We start from the raw sequence: 9,769 nt of genomic DNA, 5'->3' as shown, positions 1-9,769 counted from the left end.
ACACATACAAAATGTAGCTGGTGATAGTCATCTGGTAAACCTCTTGGCTCCAAAGCACGATCAGCTGTTCTTCAGCCATTCTTACAAAGCCTTGTTCTACTGGTCCTTAAAAACCTACACAGGGTTCTGCAGTCACCAGAAACATTTTCTTCTACATGTGGCTAATTCACCTTAGGCAACTTACCCTGACACCTCACCTGAATATTTCTTTCTGCACTTTGGACCCTTTACTTCCAGCCATATCTTCAGCTGACAAGAATGAGATCTTGCTCCTGTATTAGCCTGAATCTCAAGCTTCACTCCTCTGCTTTCACAGTCATTTCTGATGTCTGATACCCTCCACGTCTCTTCTGGAGTGACCTGGTCACCTCTGTAGACAGGGAACTCGGGTCATTGACAAAATGGTGCAGATCCTGTATTTCTGTATAATTTTGCACAGAACTATTTACATGTTGGCCTGCTAGCTACTAGTAACTAGTAGTTTGGAAGATACCTTGGATATCTAGCAGCTAATCACAAGCATATGAGTCCTCCATCTTCCTCCTGGAAGAAAACCCTGCCTTGAAAAGGAGAACACATCTGAGAGATCTATGGGAATAAAACCTGGGGAGAAAGCATTCAGAGCCAGTGAGTTCTAATCTGAGTGTGTTTGATCTAAGTGTTCTGACAATGGAGTGCTTACTGCGAGTCATTTGAGAAATATATAATAAAAATAGCAGAGAGTCAATTGCAGTTCTCATATAGAACAAAAACTGATAAAGTTGTTCCCAATGCTTTTCTAGAACTAGACAAGTCTTCAAAGGTTTCTTTAGCAGTAAAAAGTGCTCTAAAATGAAAGCTTGGCACCACAGTCCAGCCACATGACAAAGTGTACTGAGTGAGTAACTCTGTGTTTCATGTGGGTACCACGAGGGAGTCCTGTAGAGGTTTCCTAGCTTTGGTGTCTGTTGATCAGCTGCCTGCTGTTGAATACAGTAAAACAGCAGATGCTATGTTGAAATTTTGGGTGAGGAGAAGATTGTTTTTAAGTATCTCATCCAACATGGTTCCTTGAGGATTTGGAGGGAAGGATGTTCAGACAACATGGTGGATGAATGCCTTTTCTGTACTGGTCAGTGCTACAGCTGTACTTGGTCTATAACCAAACCTAAGCTTCTCAACACATGTAGTGCTTGGAACAATTAACTGCTGACTCCAAATGGGATAAGAATTTGTTGTAGTTTGGTCTGGTTATAGCCAATTGGATAGTTACACACATTTTTTAAAATTTTGCTTATCTTAGTCAATGTACAGGGCTAGTGAATGTTAATTATTAGTTTTAGTCATAGTGCCACTTACAGGCTCTCAGCATTCTGATCTGTAGCCAGAAGTGGAGGTGTGCAAATGAGGAATGTTTTGTCTTTAAAAGCCAAACCTTTCTGCCTCTCACACTTGCATGATTTTGGAAAACAAACTGAGCCTACAAAAGCTCATACAAAATATTTTCTAAGGATTCCCTACCCTTTACTTTACACAAGACGTGTAAAGTATGCGTATTTCTCAGTTGATGTGATCTGCTTATGCTCATCAGAACAGTAGTTTGTAGGAGGTATTTGATTACCTGCAGAGTCTGGCTCAATAGACTGGTATATAATTATAAAAAAAACCTTATCTTACTCCCTCTGGTCTAAATGACAGTGTTCTTGTCATTATTGGGTCATCTCTTGACAATATTTCATTAGTTTGTAGTTCACATACAAGAGCTTCCAATCTTTGCAAATATCTTTGCAAATATCTCCTTTCTTCGTTTTTTTAAGGAAGACACTTAAGACTTCCACCTGCCTTCTACAATCTTATTGTAGGCTTACATTTTTTTAACAGTCAAAATCACAACATCAAAACAACTACTGACTAAGTAGCATGGCACTCTACTGATTTGAATGAAGCTATATAAGTTATATGAAGTTATAAATGCATAGTTTAAAATCAGCATAGCAAAATACAGAAAAATGAAAAATCTGGTATTAATACATTCAGGTTTTTGTAAGAAAATGTACTTTGAACACTTCTTGTTACACATTTTTTAAGATATTAGTTTCCAACGTAGGTTAGGGGTCACAGTATGAATAAGACTTAAGTAAACTGGAAATAGAAAGTCCTGATGACAAATATGACAGCTTGCATTGAGACATATATATCATCAAACAGTACTGTAAAGTCAGTCTCTCTCTGTTGAAATGCTAGTGCTGAGGGGATGCAACAGAATGAAGTTAGCACTTTCTTCATATTTAACAATTTTTAAAATGCACATTTTTTTTGTTTGTTTGTTTCAAGGGATAAAAAGGGAGAGCCCAGTAAAACTGGTGGATCCACTTGCATGACTGAAGTTAAAGTGTGCTCAAGGTTTCAGCTGATTTTTGAGCCTTGGCATGGGACCTTCCTTCATTGCTCTTTTTTGTCATTGCAAAGTCAGTAATGTATTCAAAACTTTTTCCATAATTTAAAATCCAGCAGTGACAATCACTGTATCAAATGCTGCTGTAGAGACTGCTTGAACTAATCAAGCCCATGGGCCATGTGCAATGTTCCACTGCTTGACAAATAAGTAGACTGTAGAGATGTGGGGAGACAGACAATATTTGAAAAAGGTCAACTATGCACCTGATTCACAGCAATACTCATTTATATAGGAATAACCACTGATGCAACTAAGGTGGAAAAGCTAGAAAATGAAGGTGCTTTGAAAGTAAAGTTGTATAAATAAACTGAGGATGAGAAAAATTCTGCATCAAACCAGCTACAACTGAATATCTTCACTAATATGTTTTGCTGCTGACAACAGAGACCCCATGAGACCTCTTTTTTTTTTTTCCTTCCCAAACCAGAAGATTTGTGTCCTCTAATGCAGTTCTGTGCAGGCTGAAACTACAAGAGCACTGCTGGCAAACTACAAAAACAACAATTTATTCCTAGGTTGAAAGCTGAACAAGGAAAAACACATGAACACTGCACCATGGGCACAAAGAATGATTATTTTTGCCACATGAAACAGTTTTAAAATTCATGGGAAGAAGTAATTTTTGACATTATAGTGTAGGTGTTTTAGATCTTATAAAAAGAGCTATGGACAGTATGGTTGATTTTTCAGACTTCTGTCTTTGCTCAACCATACAGGTATTTTTAATGGATTTTCTTGAATGAGACTAAGAGTTCTTATGTTTATTGATGGATTAATTGATATTATTACAGCAGACTAAAACTGCAGAATCTTTACAAGAGCAGGAAGAAATACATAGCCTTGTTTTTCTTGAGCAAGTTGTCCTGGGATAAAAGATCTGGTCATTCTGTTTGATAGATTTTTTTTTTCCCCAGTTGTATTTATTTTAACTATCTTGCTTGATAAAGGTACTACTTTTCTGGGTGCTACAGTCTGAATTGTAAATGAAGGTCGAGAGAAGTATGGGAATTTACCAAAAGCTTTGTCACTTAAAAATATATAAAAGTCATTCTCTGGTTACTTGTCAATTTTTACAGTTTAGGTGATAGAAATTCAGATTTCATATGCTCTTTTATAAGCTCTAAGCAGATCTGTTTTGTTAGGGGTTTCTAATATCCCTCTTTCCCAGATCTCTGGTTTCATCCTCTGTAGATCAGGGATACAGAATTACCAAACTAAAGATGAAAAAAAAAAAATCCTAGTTTAGTTCCTTTTTTCCTAAAAATTATTTTCTGTTTCAAAACAAGAAATCAGCTCAAGTCATAACTACTAAATGCTGTTGCAAGTTTAGTCAGGCAGAAGATCATGAGAAAATCATGCTAGACTTTTCAGCCACAGCACTGCAAAAAAAACCCTAAAATGTTGAAAAATAACAAGAATGTGACATTAAAATCTGATTCTTTAAATTCTTTACTCAACTTTCTTTACTCCACAATTCTGAGTCTAGAGGATTAATTTATTTTGTGTTTGCAGTGTTTCTTTGAAAACATGAAGGCTATCACACTTCCTAAAGGCCAACTGAAATTTTTATGGCATCTCCTGATGCCATCCAAAAGATGGAGAGCTAAGAAAAAAATTGCGAATTTATAAATTGCTGTGGAATTCTTTTGTTTTCCTCTGGATACACATTTGCTCTTGTTTACTTTTCACAATGTACTTACTCCTAGTGAATGATATAGCAGGTATATGGAACAACATACAAGATTCCTAGACTTCCCTGTTTTTCATAGTCACAAATCAAGCTGAAAAAAAAAGTAGTATATTGTCTTGATAAAAGCAACCTAGCTTGGTGAATAAAACAAGGCTTTAAGGCAAAAGCGAGAATAATTTAAAAGAAATTAATGTTTAAATGTAGAAATAGAACTGATAAGAGGAACCTTGGAAAGTATGAAGTCCTTTGTATTTCTCCAGCTTGTGATTCAAACACCCTCCAGCTTTTTACTTACACAAAACATCTGCCTTCAGCTGTTCCATTTTTCAGGAACAATAGCTTGTAGGAGGGGAATTGGTGCCAGTTGCCTTTTTATGTTCCTATTACTGTAATTTTCCCTATTACCCATATGGCTTTCTTAGAAAATGGTCTTCTCCAAAATGTGTGGTAGTCAAATTCCTTGGCATCTGATAGTATACATTTTTCACATTGTGCTATTTTATTTTCAGTAACTCGCTTTTTTGTGGGGGGAAGGGGGAGGAAGACTTTATCCATTCATCTAGACCATGCAAATCTATGTGGAAAACAAACAGGGGGAGGAGGGTGGAAAGACATGGAGAAGAATAAGCCAGCTCAGAAAAAAGTACTACCTAAAGAAAATTAATGTACGATGATGTCCTGGTTTGGGCCAGGATAAAGGTGATTTTCTGTCTTGTACTTTTTCTTTTAGCTAAGTCTCTTGTAAGTAGTTGCACTTGCTGAAATTAACAGCAAGTTTCTCAGACAGTGTGTGTTTCTAGGACTGATAACACTTGATGTTTATAGTTACTGCTAGAGACTGGTATGCAGAGCCAAGGACACTGCTCAGCTCTGAGGAAAACATAAAGAGATCCCACCTGCATCCCTCCTTTGGGGAGGAACGGACAAGATAGATGCCAGAACTGACCAAACAGAGTATTCCATCCCATATACGTCATCTTCAGTATAAATTTGAGGGATCACGAGGGCCAAGCCATCGATTTCCTGCTTCCAGATTCTGGCTGCCTGCCCTTCCTGCCTTTCCTGCTTCCCTTCCTTCACCCCGGTATCCTGGAAGGATCCCATCCGTTTGTCTGCCTGTGCTCCTGATCCGTGCCAGCCCTTATCTGTGTTCCTGCCTCCAGTTCCCAACTGCTGCCAACTCCAGGAGTCCAGCCTGGACTTTCCCAGGGCTGCCCTGCAGCCTCGGTGGTGACGTGAGAGCTATTGGGGGAAAGGGGGGAGGAATGTGGTATCCATTTTCTTGTATATTTGTATATATTTATTAATTTTTCCTATTTATAATTACTGTTTCATTAAAGTTGTGTAGTTTAGTTTCCAACCCATAAGTCTCTCTCCCTTATTCTCTCTCCTTTCTTATCAGGGAGGAGAGAGAGATTAATAGAGAGCATCTGTTACCCGGTTTAACTGACGGGCCAGTGTTAAACCATGACAGATGCTTTTATTTAAAGTATCTGTTTCTGAATGTTGTAATTTAAATACATCTATTTCACAGACTTATAATAGTGTAGTCTCCTATGATGTTTCAGTTGAGTATGTCTTCTATACAAAACTCATCTTTGTTGGTTTGGCTTGGAGCTAGCTACTGCTGTATCTGCAGACCTCAGTCATGAGACAAAATTCAGCAAACTCCCTTGAAAACATAGAGCAAAATCCTTCCTCATCCTTTCAAATAGGTAGTCAAGACCACACAGTTAGTCCCACACCAACTTAGGTTTGTGTGTTGGCAATAGAAAGGACTTGCTCTGCTGGTAAAAACCTACAAACCATAAATTGGAGCCTACTTCTATCTGCATTCCTTGCTAAGCTCTTTCCACAAAGATTCTGAGAGGATCAAGGTAGCTGTAAACATCCTTCTGACTGCCTACTAAATATTTCTAGATGGGAAGATGTCCTATTAGAACATGGTGCCTTCAGGGATCCTTTGCAAAAGACCAAAAGACAGATAAAAAATGGAGTTGTCTTAGTGGAGCTTAATATTTATTTATTTTTCTGGTGCTGTTTTCTCCGAAATGCAACCATATTAGCAACTGATTAAACAAATAACACCAGTAAGAGTGCTGGTAATATTAGAGCATAATGTAAGTGATTAAAAATATTTTTTAAATAAAGGGAACTACATATCTGTCTATATTCATATGTATGAAGATAAAAGTGAAACTCAGAATTATATCCTTCATACTACATTTTACTTACCTAAATACCCAAATATTTCCTAGCTCTCTGTATTTTCTCAAATGAGCTTAATGAAGTTTTAGAGCAGAAGAAGCATGAATGCAAACTATTTTGTGAAAAACAAACTCCCACGATCTAGCTAGACACATAAAAGAAAAAGCTCTTCTTGTTTTGAGCTCTTAAGGTGTAGGCAATTAATCCAACTCTGTCATGTTTTCAGAACTCTCACCATTAATTGCTGCTGCAAAAATATGAAGGCTGAAGGCAGATAAGCTTACAACAGCCAGCACATGATGCCTCACCATATGTTTTCAATTTGAGACCAAGCCATTGTTTCAGGTTCTGTGGCATAAATGTACACAGGTTAGTTGCATTTTTGGTTTTTTTCTCATTGAAGAAAGACAAAATTTGAAGTCAAGACAGATGTTTTCATTGTCAGCCTGTTTTGCAAGAGTATTTTCACAACATTTTTCTCTTTCATTTTATGAGCTAGAAGTAGAGAAAGTTTTTGTGCATATTCACCTTTTAGTAAAAATGATGCAAAAATGGTGAGGTGTTCAGCTACTTCCAATGAAGTAGATGAGAGCTGAAGATGTTCAAATGGTGCTGTTTCTAGACAATCTCAGTGACTTCTTGATTAGAAGCCACTGGCCCTTATAAAGGTGGGGGGTTGTATTGGTTGTATTTGTGCATATTTGCTGGGTTTTTCTGCATACACTGTTTGCTAGCTTGATACTGGTAAAATTAGAACCTATTTAGCTTTCCTTCAAATTAGTTACAGCTTTTCCAAATTTCTTCTCACAGGTGTATGCCAGTTAGTATGCTCATGCCTGAATACAGCTCTCTGTAATAAGCAGAGATAATACATTATACTGAAATCTTCTTTTATATTGTTCAAATTTTAATGGAACAATTGAATGCCTATTTTGTAGCTTAGTCAGTCCTTCATAGAACAAAGGCTGCTGCTCACTTTTTTGACTTCATAACTGCCCACAGAAGAGTTTTGTATTTCCAGTGACAAGTATTGCTTCCTACTAATTGGGCTTTCTTCTGTGGGCATCTGGGCTAGCTGCTGACAGCAATGCATCTGTGAATTATTCTGAAAAAAAAAGTAAATCTGACATATGCTTGATTGTTTAGTCTCTCAAATGGAACAATTATTGAGAAGTGATAAGACACCTCGATTTGTTGACTATAGAAAAATTTGGGGTTTTCTTAATAATTGAAGTAACAAAGAGAAATGAGTTTGAGGCCTAGCTAAATAAACAGTGCTGTTTGGTATAAGGGAAATCAGGATATGGCATTATGTGTAATATGCATTTAACACAAAAGAAGGGTTGTTTTTTTTTTTAACTAGGTAACAAAGCAATAAAGCTTTGCCATTTATTAAGTTATCTTAGAATGTGGTTAAAGTGAGTAATAAGGCTATTTTGGTGTCAGGCATTTTGAAAAGATGTGAGATTAAGTTTTATTCATGCATGTGCATTTTGTCTTAAACCCTGCAGGTCACTGTGTTCTTAATGATGCTGTTAACAAACACAATGTAAATGGAAATTGGTTTATTTCTAGTGATAGAATAAGGTATCCTAAATGCATCTTGATAAAATAATTAAAAAAAAAAAAAAGTAAGAAATCCATAAGGAGAGTGCTTAAATGGACAATTCTTGTGTGATTTTCTACTATGTTGTGCATCTGCAGTCATCAACCTAAGAATGCTGTGAGTATGAAACATAAAGCTATCAATATACTTTTTTGCAAAAGTACTTTGGACACCTGGTAGCAAAAGAAATATTAGCATTGCATCTTGGTTACTGCTTAAGCCAAACTCACAGCTTTCTGTAATACTTTCTGGGTTTGATCAGAAATGAACATGGTAAATATGAAGTAGGTTAACTGAAGCTTTTAAAATCTTAATATAATCTGACAGTCAATAAAAATGTGAGTAAGACTTATTAGAATAGCACTAATAATTCTGATATTAACAGGAAGAAACTTGCCTTGGATTTACAACAAACTAATCCTTTGTCAAGCTTTTTCTATTTCTATTCTTAGAGGTGTTTTATACTAGGTTATTGTCTTTTTATTTGCCTGTGCATATTTGCTGAGCCAGTTTACAGGTGACAGAAATTTAGGGAAGTCTGTTTTAGGAGTCCTTCAACTCTAAACAAGCTTTTTGGCAACACTTAAGAAGTTCCAATTAAAAAAGCTTTGAAATTGGGAAACCTTTTCACCTCTCAGATTTGGTCTCACATTGCTTAGCATGCTTGGGCTTTCTAGGCAAATTTATACACACGGGTCTGTAAATCAGCTTCCTTCATTTATTAACATACTTGATGTAACAAACCTGAAAAAACCAGCAGCAATTCTGTTACCTTCTGTTAGCATTTCAGCTGGAATAGGCTCAACAGAGTAAGAAGTAATTAAGTATTCTGGCTATGCTTTGGACTCTAAATATGTTATTTTGATTGTCCTTTGCATAACAAAACATTTATGTGAAGCTTGATTGATCTTTGTTTTCCCTTTTTGTACAGTAACTACCTAAATCAGTTGGACCCTGTTGATCTGTGATGTGGTCCCCTGACTTTGGACAATAAAAATACATGGTTTTACCTCTTAAGTGATTTAGCCACAGGACCTTGAATTACATTCGTGGGAGTTATACAGTTAAACTTCCTTTCCATGTTTGTAAACTTCAGCCTTCTCATCCAATCTGCTCAAAACTTGTATTTTGAAACTTTACTGTCATTAAGTGTACACAGTAGTAATCTAATGCAACACGGGTATTGTTATCCTATCACTAGACTACAGCTACATTTTATCATCAATTACTGATATATTAAATGTGCATTATTTATTAGACTGGAAGATTCAGTGTGTATTTATCTGGTCGATGTAAAAACAGCTTCAAAAGCCATTGAAGAAGTGGTCAGGTAAAAGCCTTTCACTCGGTGGCAGAAGTTCTCCATCTACCCAGAGAATGTCTATTGCAGGCACAGGAGATGTTGCAAATACTTTGATGGCTTTGCTCACATATCTGTCTTTGTTATGATCATCTGTAAAGGAGGAAAACCACTTACCATTGTTTTATTTTAGTCCTTGACCTCTTAAGAGCCTGATAGTAAGGGCTTCAATTAGTGAAAAGTGCAGTGGTAGGTTGAATGATTCATCCCCATGTACTGAAATCTCACAATTCATTCAGAGACATAAGAATTACATCCATTTATCTCCAGTTTAGCATTCTTCAGGTGAGATTTTTAATAGGCTTTCCTAAGAACAAAAGGCCTGTGCAATCAGGCTGTATGTCTATCCATCCACCTTGGTGAACCTGTAAGGCAATTTCAATTATCGGCAAACAGGGGGAGATCAGAAAAATAAATGGTAAGGTTTGTGATTGGGCACACAAGGAGGACTTTATCAGTGAATTTGTT

The sequence above is a fragment of the Heliangelus exortis genome, chromosome 10, assembly GCF_036169615.1.
Source record: "Heliangelus exortis chromosome 10, bHelExo1.hap1, whole genome shotgun sequence".
Lineage (NCBI taxonomy): Eukaryota > Metazoa > Chordata > Aves > Apodiformes > Trochilidae > Heliangelus > Heliangelus exortis.
Note: the sequence above shows the minus strand (reverse complement) of the source record.